The sequence below is a fragment of the Schistocerca gregaria genome, chromosome 9 (genome assembly GCF_023897955.1).
Source record: "Schistocerca gregaria isolate iqSchGreg1 chromosome 9, iqSchGreg1.2, whole genome shotgun sequence".
Taxonomy (NCBI): domain Eukaryota; kingdom Metazoa; phylum Arthropoda; class Insecta; order Orthoptera; family Acrididae; genus Schistocerca; species Schistocerca gregaria.
The window spans coordinates 16,036,777-16,053,793 of NC_064928.1; the positions used below are offsets into that span (position 1 = coordinate 16,036,777).

The 17,017-nt window shown below is 48.6% G+C and overlaps 2 non-coding genes across 2 annotated transcripts; both read left to right on the plus strand.

The window, feature by feature from the left end:
* Positions 1-13,065: 13,065 nt before the first annotated feature.
* Positions 13,066-13,138, plus strand: Trnav-gac (transfer RNA valine (anticodon GAC)). Its single transcript has one exon. It is a non-coding gene; the product is annotated as a tRNA-Val (tRNA).
* A 3,105-nt stretch (positions 13,139-16,243) lies between these two features.
* On the plus strand, positions 16,244-16,316 carry Trnav-gac (transfer RNA valine (anticodon GAC)). Its single transcript has one exon. It is a non-coding gene; the product is annotated as a tRNA-Val (tRNA).
* The last annotated feature ends 701 nt before the right edge of the window (positions 16,317-17,017 follow it).

The following is a 17,017-nucleotide window of genomic DNA, read 5'->3' on the forward strand; positions in this document are numbered from 1 at the left end:
GCAATGGAGACGCGGAAACTTGTTGTGGCCCAGTGTTTTGCAGTTGGACGACAAGATTGGTACACAGTAGTAAAGAGCGAGGCACTGAGTTGGCATAAATAATGTAGTGCACAATGGGGCTCGAGATGTGTTTGTTACCTCAGGTGCTGTATAATTGTCGACAAGGAGTGAAAACGGAGCAATTTGTGACGGCTCTTTCAATTTAAGACGTTAAAAACAGACGGAATTTGCATTTGTAATACCAGAGCATCGAAACTACTTGGAACTTTTGTGTATATGAACGGGTCCGCGCCTTTGTACTCTGCTCCCTTCACCGCTACAAACCAACCAACCATCGTGTCCGTGCGCATCTGAGTCGCAAAGAATGGGGAATAGCGCAGTTGGTCGTGCATGGGGCGTAGCTCAGTTGGTAGAGCGTTCGCTTGGCATGTGAAAGGTCCAGGGTTCAAGCCGCGGTGCCTCCATTTTTTGTGGTCAGTGCATGGTAAGTGTTGGTCGCGGCGAACCTAAAGGCACGCAAGATGTTGCAAAGCCAGCGTCACAGACTGATATGATGTATACTGACGTAAGGAGAGCAAGATGTAAGTGTGGGGACCGGCTGTTATCGAGGTGTCATCGAGTGCAGATCTGTCTTAGGTATCGCGGCTTAACCTCATTGAAGTCTAGAGGCTGGACAACACGTTGATCTTACTCAGAGCGGTGTCCGAATTCTATTTTCGACGTTATACGTGCCACTTTCGTTTTGGCCAACTACGATTCGATACAGAATGCACGAAACCTGAAAGACACCCTAACGGATACATAGAGAGTAGTGTTTGTCTGCTGAATAATGGGAGTGCAAGGGTCTGTGTCGTCTATATGGCTGTATGTAGCACCATTAGTCTTCGGGGGGGCGGGCGTAGCTCAGATGGTAGAGCGCTCGCTTAGTATGCGAGAGATACTGGGATCAATACCCAGTGCCTCCAGAATTTTTAACACACCTACATGCGCACCTTGATATGCAAGTGGAATAATTTACAACCAGCAGATGTGTCTAGGAAGATACAAGCGAATGATTAGCATCCACAATTGACAAGCGTGCGGTTATTAGTGCGCAGGAAGCACCCTCCTCCCACGCCTACACTTAATTTAGAAACAGTACAAGTGTTCCCGTAAGATTCTCAAGCCTATGTCGGAAAGATCTGCCTTGCGCCGAGTTCACGTAAATCCAACTGCACATTCCTATTCTTTGCGTGCAGTCAGCTGCTACTGGTGTTGTTAGTTGTGACTGCTGATAACAGATGCCGTAGCAATCAATTCATGGAGTGAGTTGTATGTTTTGCGATAGTCTGTCTCTGACAAGCAAGCACAGGTGACATAGGTGCGAACACAGGAAGCTTGCAGACCCTCGCTGCCTGCAGACACCTAGCAGCCACACTAGGAGGGCGGCCTAAGCCGTAGGCGAATTGTGCTCATTCGCTTTGGCGCGACGTCGAACTATAAATAATGCTGTCACTAGCGTGAGCGTTGCGTGAGCGTCGTGGAAAGTCGGAAAAGTCGGCTGCGAGGGTGAGTGCCAAGTTTGGGGAGCGTTTCGTAGTATGCGCAGTGCAATGGAGACGCGGAAACTTGTTGTGGCCCAGTGTTTTGCAGTTGGACGACAAGATTGGTACACAGTAGTAAAGAGCGAGGCATTGAGTTGGCATAAATAATGTAGTGCACAATGGGGCCTTAGATGTGTTTGTTACCTCAGGTGCTGTATAATTGTCGACAAGGAGTGAAAACGGAGCAATTTGTGACGGCTCTTTCAATTTAAGACGTTAAAAACAGACGGAATTTGCATTTGTAATACCAGAGCATCGAAACTACTTGGAACTTTTGTGTATATGAACGGGTCCGCGCCTTTGTACTCTGCTCCCTTCACCGCTACAAACCAACCAACCATCGTGTCCGTGCGCATCTGAGTCGCAAAGAATGGGGAATAGCGCAGTTTGCTCGTGCTTGGGGCGTAGCTCAGTTGGTAGAGCGTTCGCTTGACATGTGAAAGGTCCAGGGTTCAAGCCGCGGTGCCTTCATTTTTTGTGGTCAGTGCATGGTAAGTGTTGGTCGCGGCGAACCTAAAGGCACGCAAGATGTTGCAAAGCCAGCGTCACAGACTGATATGATGTATACTGACGTAAGGAGAGCAAGATGTAAGTGTGGGGACCGGCTGTTATCGAGGTGTCATCGAGTGCAGATCTGTCTTAGGTATCGCGGCTTAACCTCATTGAAGTCTAGAGGGTGGACAACACGATGGTCTTACTCAGAGCGGTGTCCGAATTCTATTTTCGACGTTATACGTGCCACTTTCATTGTGGCCAACTACGATTCGATACAGAATGCACGAAACCTGAAAGACACCCTAACGGATACATAGAGAGTAGTGTTTGTCTGCTGAATAATGGGAGTGCAAGGGTCTGTGTCGTCTATATGGCTGTATGTAGCACCATTAGTGTTCGGGGGGACGGGCGTAGCTCAGATGGTAGAGCGCTCGCTTAGTATGCGAGAGATACTGGGATCAATACCCAGTGCCTCCAGAATTTTTAACACACCTACATGCGCACCTTGATATGCAAGTGGAATAATTCACAACCAGCAGATGTGTCTAGGAAGATACAAGCGAATGATTAGCATCCACAATTGACAAGCGTGCTGTTATTAGTGCGCAGGAAGCACCCTCCTCCCACGCCTACACTTAATTTAGAAACAGTACAAGTGTTCCCGTAAGATTCTCAAGCCTATGTCGGAAAGATCTGCCTTGCGCCGAGTTCACGTAAATCCCACTGCACATTCCTATTCTTTGCGTGCAGTCAGCTGCTACTGGTGTTGCTAGTTGTGACTGCTGATAACAGATGCCGTAGCAATCAATTCATGGAGTGAGTTGTATGTTTTGCGATAGTCTGTCTCTGACAAGCAAGCACAGGTGACATAGGTGCGAACACAGGAAGCTTGCAGACGCTCGCTGCCTGCAGACACCGAGCAGCCACACTAGGAGGGCGGCCTAAGCCGTAGGCGAATTGTGCTCATTCGCTTTGGCGCGACGTCGAACTATAAATAATGCTGTCACTAGTGTGAGCGTTGCGTGAGCGTCGTGGAAAGTCGGAAAAGTCGGCTGCGAGGGTGAGTGCCAAGTTTGGGGAGCGTTTCGTAGTATGCGCAGTGCAATGGAGACGCGGAAACTTGTTGTGGCCCAGTGTTTTGCAGTTGGACGACAAGATTGGTACACAGTAGTAAAGAGCGAGGCACTGAGTTGGCATAAATAATGTAGTGCACAATGGGGCTCGAGATGTGTTTGTTACCTCAGGTGCTGTATAATTGTCGACAAGGAGTGAAAGCGGAGCAATTTGTGACGGCTCTTTCAATTTAAGACGTTAAAAACAGACGGAATTTGCATTTGTAATACCAGAGCATCGAAACTACTTGGAACTTTTGTGTATATGAACGGGTCCGCGCCTTTGTACTCTGCTCCCTTCACCGCTACAAACCAACCAACCATCGTGTCCGTGCGCATCTGAGTCGCAAAGAATGGGGAATAGCGCATTTTGCTCGTGCATGGGGCGTAGCTCAGTTGGTAGAGCGTTCGCTTGACATGTGAAAGGTCCAGGGTTCAAGCCGCGGTGCCTCCATTTTTTGTGGTCAGTGCATGCTAAGTGTTGGTCGCGGCGAACCTAAAGGCACGCAAGATGTTGCAAAGCCAGCGTCACAGACTGATATGATGTATACTGACGTAAGGAGAGCAAGATGTAAGTGTGGGGACCGGCTGTTATCGAGGTGTCATCGAGTGCAGATCTGTCTTAGGTATCGCGGCTTAACCTCATTGAAGTCTAGAGGGTGGACAACACGTTGGTCTTACTCAGAGCGGTGTCCGAATTCTATTTTCGACGTTATACGTGCCACTTTCATTTTGGCCAACTACGATTCGATACAGAATGCACGAAACCTGAAAGACACCCTAACGGATACATAGAGAGTAGTGTTTGTCTGCTGAATAATGGGAGTGCAAGGGTCTGTGTCGTCTATATGGCTGTATGTAGCACCATTAGTCTTCGGGGAGGCGGGCGTATCTCAGATGGTAGAGCGCTCGCTTAGTATGCGAGAGATACTGGGATCAATACCCTGTGCCTCCAGAATTTTTAACACACCTACATGCGCGCCTTGATATGCAAGTGGAATAATTCACAACCAGCAGATGTGTCTAGGAAGATACAAGCGAATGATTAGCATCCACAATTGACAAGCGTGCTGTTATTAGTGCGCAGGAAGCACCCTCCTCCCACGCCTACACTTAATTTAGAAACAGTACAAGTGTTCCCATAAGATTCTCAAGCCTATGTCGGAAAGATCTGCCTTGCGCCGAGTTCACGTAAATCCCACTGCACATTCCTATTCTTTGCGTGCAGTCAGCTGCTACTGGTGTTGTTAGTTGTGACTGCTGATAACAGATGCCGTAGCAATCAATTCATGGAGTGAGTTGTATGTTTTGCGATAGTCTGTCTCTGACAAGCAAGCACAGGTGACATAGGTGCGAACACAGGAAGCTTGCAGACCCTCGCTGCCTGCAGACACCGAGCAGCCACACTAGGAGGGCGGCCTAAGCCGTAGGCGAATTGTGCTCATTCGCTTTGGCGCGACGTCGAACTATAAATAATGCTGTCACTAGCGTGAGCGTCGTGGAAAGTCGGAAAAGTCGGCTGCGAGTGTGAGTGCCAAGTTTGGGGAGCGTTTCGTAGTATGCGCAGTGCAATGGAGACGCGGAAACTTGTTGTGGCCCAGTGTTTTGCAGTTGGACGACAAGATTGGTACACAGTAGTAAAGAGCGAGGCACTGAGTTGGCATAAATAATGTAGTGCACAATGGGGCTCGAGATGTGTTTGTTACCTCAGGTGCTGTATAATTGTCGACAAGGAGTGAAAACGGAGCAATTTGTGACGGCTCTTTCAATTTAAGACGTTAAAAACAGACGGAATTTGCATTTGTAATATCAGAGCATCGAAACTACTTGGAACTTTTGTGTATATGAACGGGTCCGCGCCTTTGTACTCTGCTCCCTTCACCGCTACAAACCAACCAACCATCGTGTCCGTGCGCATCTGAGTCGCAAAGAATGGGGAATAGCGCAGTTTGCTCGTGCATGGGGCGAAGCTCAGTTGGTAGAGCGTTCGCTTGGCATGTGAAAGGTCCAGGGTTCAAGCCGCGGTGCCTCCATTTTTTGTGGTCAGTGCATGGTAAGTGTTGGTCGCGGCGAACCTAAAGGCACGCAAGATGTTGCAAAGCCAGCGTCACAGACTGATATGATGTATACTGACGTAAGGAGAGCAAGATGTAAGTGTGGGGACCGGCTGTTATCGGGGTGTCATCGAGTGCAGATCTGTCTTAGGTATCGCGGCTTAACCTCATTGAAGTCTAGAGGGTGGACAACACGTTGGTCTTACTGAGAGCGGTGTCCGAATTCTATTTTCGACGTGATACGTGCCACTTTCATTTTGGCCAACTACGATTCGATACAGAATGCACGAAACCTGAAAGACACCCTAACGGATACATAGAGAGTAGTGTTTGTCTGCTGAATAATGGGAGTGCAAGGGTCTGTGTCGTCTATATGGCTGTATGTAGCACCATTAGTGTTCGGGGGGGCGGGCGTATCTCAGATGGTAGAGCGCTCGCTTAGTATGCGAGAGATACTGGGATCAATACCCAGTGCCTCCAGAATTTTTAACACACCTACATGCGCACCTTGATATGCAAGTGGAATAATTCACAACCAGCAGATGTGTCTAGGAAGATACAAGCGAATGATTAGCATCCACAATTGACAAGCGTGCTGTTATTAGTGCGCAGGAAGCACCCTCCTCCCACGCCTACACTTAATTTAGAAACAGTACAAGTGTTCCCGTAAGATTCTCAAGCCTATGTCGGAAAGATCTGCCTTGCGCCGAGTTCACGTAAATCCCACTGCACATTCCTATTCTTTGCGTGCAGTCAGCTGCTACTGGTGTTGCTAGTTGTGACTGCTGATAACAGATGCCGTAGCAATCAATTCATGGAGTGAGTTGTATGTTTTGCGATAGTCTGTCTCTGACAAGCAAGCACAGGTGACATAGGTGCGAACACAGGAAGCTTGCAGACGCTCGCTGCCTGCAGACACCGAGCAGCCACACTAGGAGGGCGGCCTAAGCCGTAGGCGAATTGTGCTCATTCGCTTTGGCGCGACGTCGAACTATAAATAATGCTGTCACTAGCGTGAGCGTCGTGGAAAGTCGGAAAAGTTGGCTGCGATGGCGAGTGCCAAGTTTGGGGAGCGTTTCGTAGTATGCGCAGTGCAATGGAGACGCGGAAACTTGTTGTGGCCCAGTGTTTTGCAGTTGGACGACAAGATTGGTACACAGTAGTAAAGAGCGAGGCACTGAGTTGGCATAAATAATGTAGTGCACAATGGGGCTCGAGATGTGTTTGTTACCTCAGGTGCTGTATAATTGTCGACAAGGAGTGAAAACGGAGCAATTTGTGACGGCTCTTTCAATTTAAGACGTTAAAAACAGACGGAATTTGCATTTGTAATACCAGAGCATCGAAACTACTTGGAACTTTTGTGTATATGAACGGGTCCGCGCCTTTGTACTCTGCTCCCTTCACCGCTACAAACCAACCAACCATCATGTCGGTGCGCATCTGAGTCGCAAAGAATGGGGAATAGCGCAGTTTGCTCGTGCATGGGGCGAAGCTCAGTTGGTAGAGCGTTCGCTTGGCATGTGAAAGGTCCAGGGTTCAAGCCGCGGTGCCTCCATTTTTTGTGGTCAGTGCATGGTAAGTGTTGGTCGCGGCGAACCTAAAGACACGCAAGATGTTGCAAAGCCAGCGTCACAGACTGATATGATGTATACTGACGTAAGGAGAGCAAGATGTAAGTGTGGGGACCGGATGTTATCGGGGTGTCATCGAGTGCAGATCTGTCTTAGGTATCGCGGCTTAACCTCATTGAAGTCTAGAGGGTGGACAACACGTTGGTCTTACTGAGAGCGGTGTCCGAATTCTATTTTCGACGTGATACGTGCCACTTTCATTTTGGCCAACTACGATTCGATACAGAATGCACGAAACCTGAAAGACACCCTAACGGATACATAGAGAGTAGTGTTTGTCTGCTGAATAATGGGAGTGCAAGGGTCTGTGTCGTCTATATGGCTGTATTTAGCACCATTAGTGTTCGGGGGGGCGGGCGTATCTCAGATGGTAGAGCGCTCGCTTAGTATGCGAGAGGAACTGGGATCAATACCCAGTGCCTCCAGAATTTTTAACACACCTACATGCGCACCTTGATATGCAAGTGGAATAATTCACAACCAGCAGATGTGTCTAGGAAGATACAAGCGAATGATTAGCATCCACAATTGACAAGCGTGCTGTTATTAGTGCGCAGGAAGCACCCTCCTCCCACGCCTACACTTAATTTAGAAACAGTACAAGTGTTCCCGTAAGATTCTCAAGCCTATGTCGGAAAGATCTGCCTTGCGCCGAGTTCACGTAAATCCCACTGCACATTCCTATTCTTTGCGTGCAGTCAGCTGCTACTGGTGTTGCTAGTTGTGACTGCTGATAACAGATGCCGTAGCAATCAACTCATGGAGTGAGTTGTATGTTTTGCGATAGTCTGTCTCTGACAAGCAAGCACAGGTGACATAGGTGCGAACACAGGAAGCTTGCAGACCCTCGCTGCCTGCAGACACCGAGCAGCCACACTAGGAGGGCGGCCTAAGCCGTAGGCGAATTGTGCTCATTCGCTTTGGCGCGACGTCGAACTATAAATAATGCTGTCACTAGTGTGAGCGTCGTGGAAAGTCGGAAAGGTCGGCTGCGAGGGTGAGTGCCAAGTTTGGGGAGCGTTTCGTAGTATGCGCAGTGCAATGGAGACGCGGAAACTTGTTGTGGCCCAGTGTTTTGCAGTTGGACGACAAGATTGGTACACAGTAGTAAAGAGCGAGGCACTGAGTTGGCATAAATAATGTAGTGCACAATGGGGCTCGAGATGTGTTTGTTACCTCAGGTGCTGTATAATTGTCGACAAGGAGTGAAAACGGAGCAATTTGTGACGGCTCTTTCAATTTAAGACGTTAAAAACAGACGGAATTTGCATTTGTAATACCAGAGCATCGAAACTACTTGGAACTTTTGTGTATATGAACGGGTCCGCGCCTTTGTACTCTGCTCCCTTCACCGCTACAAACCAACCAACCATCGTGTCCGTGCGCATCTGAGTCGCAAAGAATGGGGAATAGCGCATTTTGCTCGTGCATGGGGCGTAGCTCAGTTGGTAGAGCGTTCGCTTGACATGTGAAAGGTCCAGGGTTCAAGCCGCGGTGCCTCCATTTTTTGTGGTCAGTGCATGCTAAGTGTTGGTCGCGGCGAACCTAAAGGCACGCAAGATGTTGCAAAGCCAGCGTCACAGACTGATATGATGTATACTGACGTAAGGAGAGCAAGATGTAAGTGTGGGGACCGGCTGTTATCGAGGTGTCATCGAGTGCAGATCTGTCTTAGGTATCGCGGCTTAACCTCATTGAAGTCTAGAGGGTGGACAACACGTTGGTCTTACTCAGAGCGGTGTCCGAATTCTATTTTCGACGTTATACGTGCCACTTTCATTTTGGCCAACTACGATTCGATACAGAATGCACGAAACCTGAAAGACACCCTAACGGATACATAGAGAGTAGTGTTTGTCTGCTGAATAATGGGTGTGCAAGGGTCTGTGTCGTCTATATGGCTGTATGTAGCACCATTAGTATTCGGGGGGCGGGCGTAGCTCAGATGGTAGAGCGCTCGCTTAGTATGCGAGAGATATTGGGATCAATACCCAGTGCCTCCAGAATTTTTAACACACCTACATGCGCACCTTGATATGCAAGTGGAATAATTCACAACCAGCAGATGTGTCTAGGAAGATACAAGCGAATGATTAGCATCCACAATTGACAAGCGTGCTGTTATTAGTGCGCAGGAAGCACCCTCCTCCCACGCCTACACTTAATTTAGAAACAGTACAAGTGTTCCCGTAAGATTCTCAAGCCTATGTCGGAAAGATCTGCCTTGCGCCGAGTTCACGTAAATCCCACTGCACATTCCTATTCTTTGCGTGCAGTCAGCTGCTACTGGTGTTGTTAGTTGTGACTGCTGATAAAAGATGCCGTAGCAATCAATTCATGGAGTGAGTTGTATGTTTTGCGATAGTCTGTCTCTGACAAGCAAGCACAGGTGACATAGGTGCGAACACAGGAAGCTTGCAGACCCTCGCTGCCTGCAGACACCGAGCAGCCACACTAGGAGGGCGGCCTAAGCCGTAGGCGAATTGTGCTCATTCGCTTTGGCGCGACGTCGAACTATAAATAATGCTGTCACTAGCGTGAGCGTTGCGTGAGCGTCGTGGAAAGTCGGAAAAGTCGGCTGCGAGGGTGAGTGCCAAGTTTGGGGAGCGTTTCGTAGTATGCGCAGTGCAATGGAGACGCGGAAACTTGTTGTGGCCCAGTGTTTTGCAGTTGGACGACAAGATTGGTACACAGTAGTAAAGAGCGAGGCACTGAGTTGGCATAAATAATGTAGTGCACAATGGGGCTCGAGATGTGTTTGTTACCTCAGGTGCTGTATAATTGTCGACAAGGAGTGAAAGCGGAGCAATTTGTGACGGCTCTTTCAATTTAAGACGTTAAAAACAGACGGAATTTGCATTTGTAATACCAGAGCATCGAAACTACTTGGAACTTTTGTGTATATGAACGGGTCCGCGCCTTTGTACTCTGCTCCCTTCACCGCTACAAACCAACCAACCATCGTGTCCGTGCGCATCTGAGTCGCAAACAATGGGGAATAGCGCAGTTTGCTCGTGCATGGGGCGTAGCTCAGTTGGTAGAGCGTTCGCTTGTCATGTGAAAGGTCCAGGGTTCAAGCCGCGGTGCCCCCATTTTTTGTGGTCAGTGCATGCTAAGTTTTGGTCGCGGCGAACCTAAAGGCACGCAAGATGTTGCAAAGCCAGCGTCACAGACTGATATGATGTATACTGACGTAAGGAGAGCAAGATGTAAGTGTGGGGACCGGCTGTTATCGAGGTGTCATCGAGTGCAGATCTGTCTTAGGTATCGCGGCTTAACCTCATTGAAGTCTAGAGGGTGGACAACAAGTTGGTCTTACTCAGAGCGGTGTCCGAATTCTATTTTCGACGTTATACGTGCCACTTTCATTTTGGCCAACTACGATTCGATACAGAATGCACGAAACCTGAAAGACACCCTAACGGATACATAGAGAGTAGTGTTTGTCTGTTGAATAATGGGAGTGCAAGGGTCTGTGTCGTCTATATGGCTGTATGTAGCACCATTAGTCTTCGGGGGGGCGGCCGTAGCTCAGATGGTAGAGCGCTCGCTTAGTATGCGAGAGATACTGGGATCAATACCCAGTGCCTCCAGAATTTTTAACACACCTACATGCGCACCTTGATATGCAAGTGGAATAATTCACAACCAGCAGATGTGTCTAGGAAGATACAAGCGAATGATTAGCATCCACAATTGACAAGCGTGCTGTTATTAGTGCGCAGGAAGAACCCTCCTCCCACGCCTACACTTAATTTAGAAACAGTACAAGTGTTCCCGTAAGATTCTCAAGCCTATGTCGGAAAGATCTGCCTTGCGCCGAGTTCACGTAAATCCCACTGCACATTCCTATTCTTTGCGTGCAGTCAGCTGCTACTGGTGTTGTTAGTTGTGACTGCTGATAACAGATGCCGTAGCAATCAATTCATGGAGTGAGTTGTATGTTTTGCGATAGTCTGTCTCTGACAAGCAAGCACAGGTGACATAGGTGCGAACACAGGAAGCTTGCAGACCCTCGCTGCCTGCAGACACCGAGCAGCCACACTAGGAGGGCGGCCTAAGCCGTAGGCGAATTGTGCTCATTCGCTTTGGCGCGACGTCGAACTATAAAAAATGCTGTCACTAGCGTGAGCGTCGTGGAAAGTCGGAAAAGTCGGCTGCGAGGGTGAGTGCCAAGTTTGGGGAGCGTTTCGTAGTATGCGCAGTGCAATGGAGACGCGGAAACTTGTTGTGGCCCAGTGTTTTGCAGTTGGACGACAAGATTGGTACACAGTAGTAAAGAGCGAGGCACTGAGTTGGCATAAATAATGTAGTGCACAATGGGGCTCGAGATGTGTTTGTTACCTCAGGTGCTGTATAATTGTCGACAAGGAGTGAAAACGGAGCAATTTTTGACGGCTCTTTCAATTTAAGACGTTAAAAACAGACGGAATTTGCATTTGTAATACCAGAGCATCGAAACTACTTGGAACTTTTGTGTATATGAACGGGTCCGCGCCTTTGTACTCTGCTCCCTTCACCGCTACAAACCAACCAACCATCGTGTCCGTGCGCATCTGAGTCGCAAAGAATGGGGAATAGCGCAGTTTGCTCGTGCATGGGGCGTAGCTCAGTTGGTAGAGCGTTCGCTTGACATGTGAAAGGTCCAGGGTTCAAGCCGCGGTGCCTCCATTTTTTGTGGTCAGTGCATGCTAAGTGTTGGTCGCGGCGAACCTAAAGGCACGCAAGATGTTGCAAAGCCAGCGTCACAGACTGATATGATGTATACTGACGTAAGGAGAGCAAGATGTAAGTGTGGGGACCGGCTGTTATCGAGGTGTCATCGAGTGCAGATCTGTCTTAGGTATCGCGGCTTAACCTCATTGAAGTCTAGAGGGTGGACAACACGTTGGTCTTACTCAGAGCGGTGTCCGAATTCTATTTTCGACGTTATACGTGCCACTTTCATTTTGGCCAACTACGATTCGATACAGAATGCACGAAACCTGAAAGACACCCTAACGGATACATAGAGAGTAGTGTTTGTCTGCTGAATAATGGAAGTGCAAGGGTCTGTGTCGTCTATATGGCTGTATGTAGCACCATTAGTTTTCGGGGGGCGGGCGTAGCTCAGATGGTAGAGCGCTCGCTTAGTATGCGAGAGATACTGGGATCAATACCCAGTGCCTCCAGAATTTTTAACACACCTACATGCGCACCTTGATATGCAAGTGGAATAATTCACAACCAGCAGATGTGTCTAGGAAGATACAAGCGAATGATTAGCATCCACAATTGACAAGCGTGCTGTTATTAGTGCGCAGGAAGAACCCTCCTCCCACGCCTACACTTAATTTAGAAACAGTACAAGTGTTCCCGTAAGATTCTCAAGCCTATGTCGGAAAGATCTGCCTTGCGCCGAGTGCACGTAAATCCCACTGCACATTCCTATTCTTTGCGTGCAGTCAGCTGCTACTGGTGTTGTTAGTTGTGACTGCTGATAACAGATGCCGTAGCAATCAATTCATGGAGTGAGTTGTATGTTTTGCGATAGTCTGTCTCTGACAAGCAAGCACAGGTGACATAGGTGCGAACACAGGAAGTTTGCAGACCCTCGCTGCCTGCAGACACCGAGCAGCCACACTAGGAGGGCGGCCTAAGCCGTAGGCGAATTGTGCTCATTCGCTTTGGCGCGACGTCGAACTATAAAAAATGCTGTCACTAGCGTGAGCGTTGCGTGAGCGTCGTGGAAAGTCGGAAAAGTCGGCTGCGAGGGTGAGTGCCAAGTTTGGGGAGCGTTTCGTAGTATGCGCAGTGCAATGGAGACGCGGAAACTTGTTGTGGCCCAGTGTTTTGCAGTTGGACGACAAGATTGGTACACAGTAGTAAAGAGCGAGGCACTGAGTTGGCATAAATAATGTAGTGCACAATGGGGCTCGAGATGTGTTTGTTACCTCAGGTGCTGTATAATTGTCGACAAGGAGTGAAAACGGAGCAATTTTTGACGGCTCTTTCAATTTAAGACGTTAAAAACAGACGGAATTTGCATTTGTAATACCAGAGCATCGAAACTACTTGGAACTTTTGTGTATATGAACGGGTCCGCGCCTTTGTACTCTGCTCCCTTCACCGCTACAAACCAACCAACCATCGTGTCCGTGCGCATCTGAGTCGCAAAGAATGGGGAATAGCGCAGTTTGCTCGTGCATGGGGCGTAGCTCAGTTGGTAGAGCGTTCGCTTGACATGTGAAAGGTCCAGGGTTCAAGCCGCGGTGCCTCAATTTTTTGTGGTCAGTGCATGCTAAGTGTTGGTCGCGGCGAACCTAAAGGCACGCAAGATGTTGCAAAGCCAGCGTCACAGACTGATATGATGTATACTGACGTAAGGAGAGCAAGATGTAAGTGTGGGGACCGGCTGTTATCGAGGTGTCATCGAGTGCAGATCTGTCTTAGGTATCGCGGCTTAACCTCATTGAAGTCTAGAGGGTGGACAACACGTTGGTCTTACTCAGAGCGGTGTCCGAATTCTATTTTCGACGTTATACGTGCCACTTTCATTTTGGCCAACTACGATTCGATACAGAATGCACGAAACCTGAAAGACACCCTAACGGATACATAGAGAGTAGTGTTTGTCTGCTGAATAATGGAAGTGCAAGGGTCTGTGTCGTCTATATGGCTGTATGTAGCACCATTAGTTTTCGGGGGGCGGGCGTAGCTCAGATGGTAGAGCGCTCGCTTAGTATGCGAGAGATATTGGGATCAATACCCAGTGCCTCCAGAATTTTTAACACACCTACATGCGCACCTTGATATGCAAGTGGAATAATTCACAACCAGCAGATGTGTCTAGGAAGATACAAGCGAATGATTAGCATCCACAATTGGCAAGCGTGCTGTTATTAGTGCGCAGGAAGCACCCTCCTCCCACGCCTACACTTAATTTAGAAACAGTACAAGTGTTCCCGTAAGATTCTCAAGCCTATGTCGGAAAGATCTGCCTTGCGCCGAGTTCACGTAAATCTCACTGCACATTCCTATTCTTTGCGTGCAGTCAGCTGCTACTGGTGTTGTTAGTTGTGACTGCTGATAACAGATGCCGTAGCAATCAATTCATGGAGTGAGTTGTATGTTTTGCGATAGTCTGTCTCTGACAAGCAAGCACAGGTGACATAGGTGCGAACACAGGAAGCTTGCAGACCCTCGCTGCCTGCAGACACCGAGCAGCCACACTAGGAGGGCGGCCTAAGCCGTAGGCGAATTGTGCTCATTCGCTTTGGCGCGACGTCGAACTATAAATAATGCTGTCACTAGCGTGAGCGTTGCGTGAGCGTCGTGGAAAGTCGGAAAAGTCGGCTGCGAGGGTGAGTGCCAAGTTTGGGGAGCGTTTCGTAGTATGCGCAGTGCAATGGAGACGCGGAAACTTGTTGTGGCCCAGTGTTTTGCAGTTGGACGACAAGATTGGTACACAGTAGTAAAGAGCGAGGCACTGAGTTGGCATAAATAATGTAGTGCACAATGGGGCTCGAGATGTGTTTGTTACCTCAGGTGCTGTATAATTGTCGACAAGGAGTGAAAACGGAGCAATTTTTGACGGCTCTTTCAATTTAAGACGTTAAAAACAGACGGAATTTGCATTTGTAATACCAGAGCATCGAAACTACTTGGAACTTTTGTGTATATGAACGGGTCCGCGCCTTTGTACTCTGCTCCCTTCACCGCTACAAACCAACCAACCATCGTGTCCGTGCGCATCTGAGTCGCAAAGAATGGGGAATAGCGCAGTTTGCTCGTGCATGGGGCGTAGCTCAGTTGGTAGAGCGTTCGCTTGACATGTGAAAGGTCCAGGGTTCAAGCCGCGGTGCCTCCATTTTTTGTGGTCAGTGCATGCTAAGTGTTGGTCGCGGCGAACCTAAAGGCACGCAAGATGTTGCAAAGCCAGCGTCACAGACTGATATGATGTATACTGACGTAAGGAGAGCAAGATGTAAGTGTGGGGACCGGCTGTTATCGAGGTGTCATCGAGTGCAGATCTGTCTTAGGTATCGCGGCTTAACCTCATTGAAGTCTAGAGGGTGGACAACACGTTGGTCTTACTCAGAGCGGTGTCCGAATTCTATTTTCGACGTTATACGTGCCACTTTCATTTTGGCCAACTACGATTCGATACAGAATGCACGAAACCTGAAAGACACCCTAACGGATACATAGAGAGTAGTGTTTGTCTGCTGAATAATGGAAGTGCAAGGGTCTGTGTCGTCTATATGGCTGTATGTAGCACCATTAGTTTTCGGGGGGCGGGCGTAGCTCAGATGGTAGAGCGCTCGCTTAGTATGCGAGAGATACTGGGATCAATACCCAGTGCCTCCAGAATTTTTAACACACCTACATGCGCACCTTGATATGCAAGTGGAATAATTCACAACCAGCAGATGTGTCTAGGAAGATACAAGCGAATGATTAGCATCCACAATTGACAAGCGTGCTGTTATTAGTGCGCAGGAAGAACCCTCCTCCCACGCCTACACTTAATTTAGAAACAGTACAAGTGTTCCCGTAAGATTCTCAAGCCTATGTCGGAAAGATCTGCCTTGCGCCGAGTGCACGTAAATCCCACTGCACATTCCTATTCTTTGCGTGCAGTCAGCTGCTACTGGTGTTGTTAGTTGTGACTGCTGATAACAGATGCCGTAGCAATCAATTCATGGAGTGAGTTGTATGTTTTGCGATAGTCTGTCTCTGACAAGCAAGCACAGGTGACATAGGTGCGAACACAGGAAGTTTGCAGACCCTCGCTGCCTGCAGACACCGAGCAGCCACACTAGGAGGGCGGCCTAAGCCGTAGGCGAATTGTGCTCATTCGCTTTGGCGCGACGTCGAACTATAAAAAATGCTGTCACTAGCGTGAGCGTTGCGTGAGCGTCGTGGAAAGTCGGAAAAGTCGGCTGCGAGGGTGAGTGCCAAGTTTGGGGAGCGTTTCGTAGTATGCGCAGTGCAATGGAGACGCGGAAACTTGTTGTGGCCCAGTGTTTTGCAGTTGGACGACAAGATTGGTACACAGTAGTAAAGAGCGAGGCACTGAGTTGGCATAAATAATGTAGTGCACAATGGGGCTCGAGATGTGTTTGTTACCTCAGGTGCTGTATAATTGTCGACAAGGAGTGAAAACGGAGCAATTTTTGACGGCTCTTTCAATTTAAGACGTTAAAAACAGACGGAATTTGCATTTGTAATACCAGAGCATCGAAACTACTTGGAACTTTTGTGTATATGAACGGGTCCGCGCCTTTGTACTCTGCTCCCTTCACCGCTACAAACCAACCAACCATCGTGTCCGTGCGCATCTGAGTCGCAAAGAATGGGGAATAGCGCAGTTTGCTCGTGCATGGGGCGTAGCTCAGTTGGTAGAGCGTTCGCTTGACATGTGAAAGGTCCAGGGTTCAAGCCGCGGTGCCTCAATTTTTTGTGGTCAGTGCATGCTAAGTGTTGGTCGCGGCGAACCTAAAGGCACGCAAGATGTTGCAAAGCCAGCGTCACAGACTGATATGATGTATACTGACGTAAGGAGAGCAAGATGTAAGTGTGGGGACCGGCTGTTATCGAGGTGTCATCGAGTGCAGATCTGTCTTAGGTATCGCGGCTTAACCTCATTGAAGTCTAGAGGGTGGACAACACGTTGGTCTTACTCAGAGCGGTGTCCGAATTCTATTTTCGACGTTATACGTGCCACTTTCATTTTGGCCAACTACGATTCGATACAGAATGCACGAAACCTGAAAGACACCCTAACGGATACATAGAGAGTAGTGTTTGTCTGCTGAATAATGGAAGTGCAAGGGTCTGTGTCGTCTATATGGCTGTATGTAGCACCATTAGTTTTCGGGGGGCGGGCGTAGCTCAGATGGTAGAGCGCTCGCTTAGTATGCGAGAGATATTGGGATCAATACCCAGTGCCTCCAGAATTTTTAACACACCTACATGCGCACCTTGATATGCAAGTGGAATAATTCACAACCAGCAGATGTGTCTAGGAAGATACAAGCGAATGATTAGCATCCACAATTGGCAAGCGTGCTGTTATTAGTGCGCAGGAAGCACCCTCCTCCCACGCCTACACTTAATTTAGAAACAGTACAAGTGTTCCCGTAAGATTCTCAAGC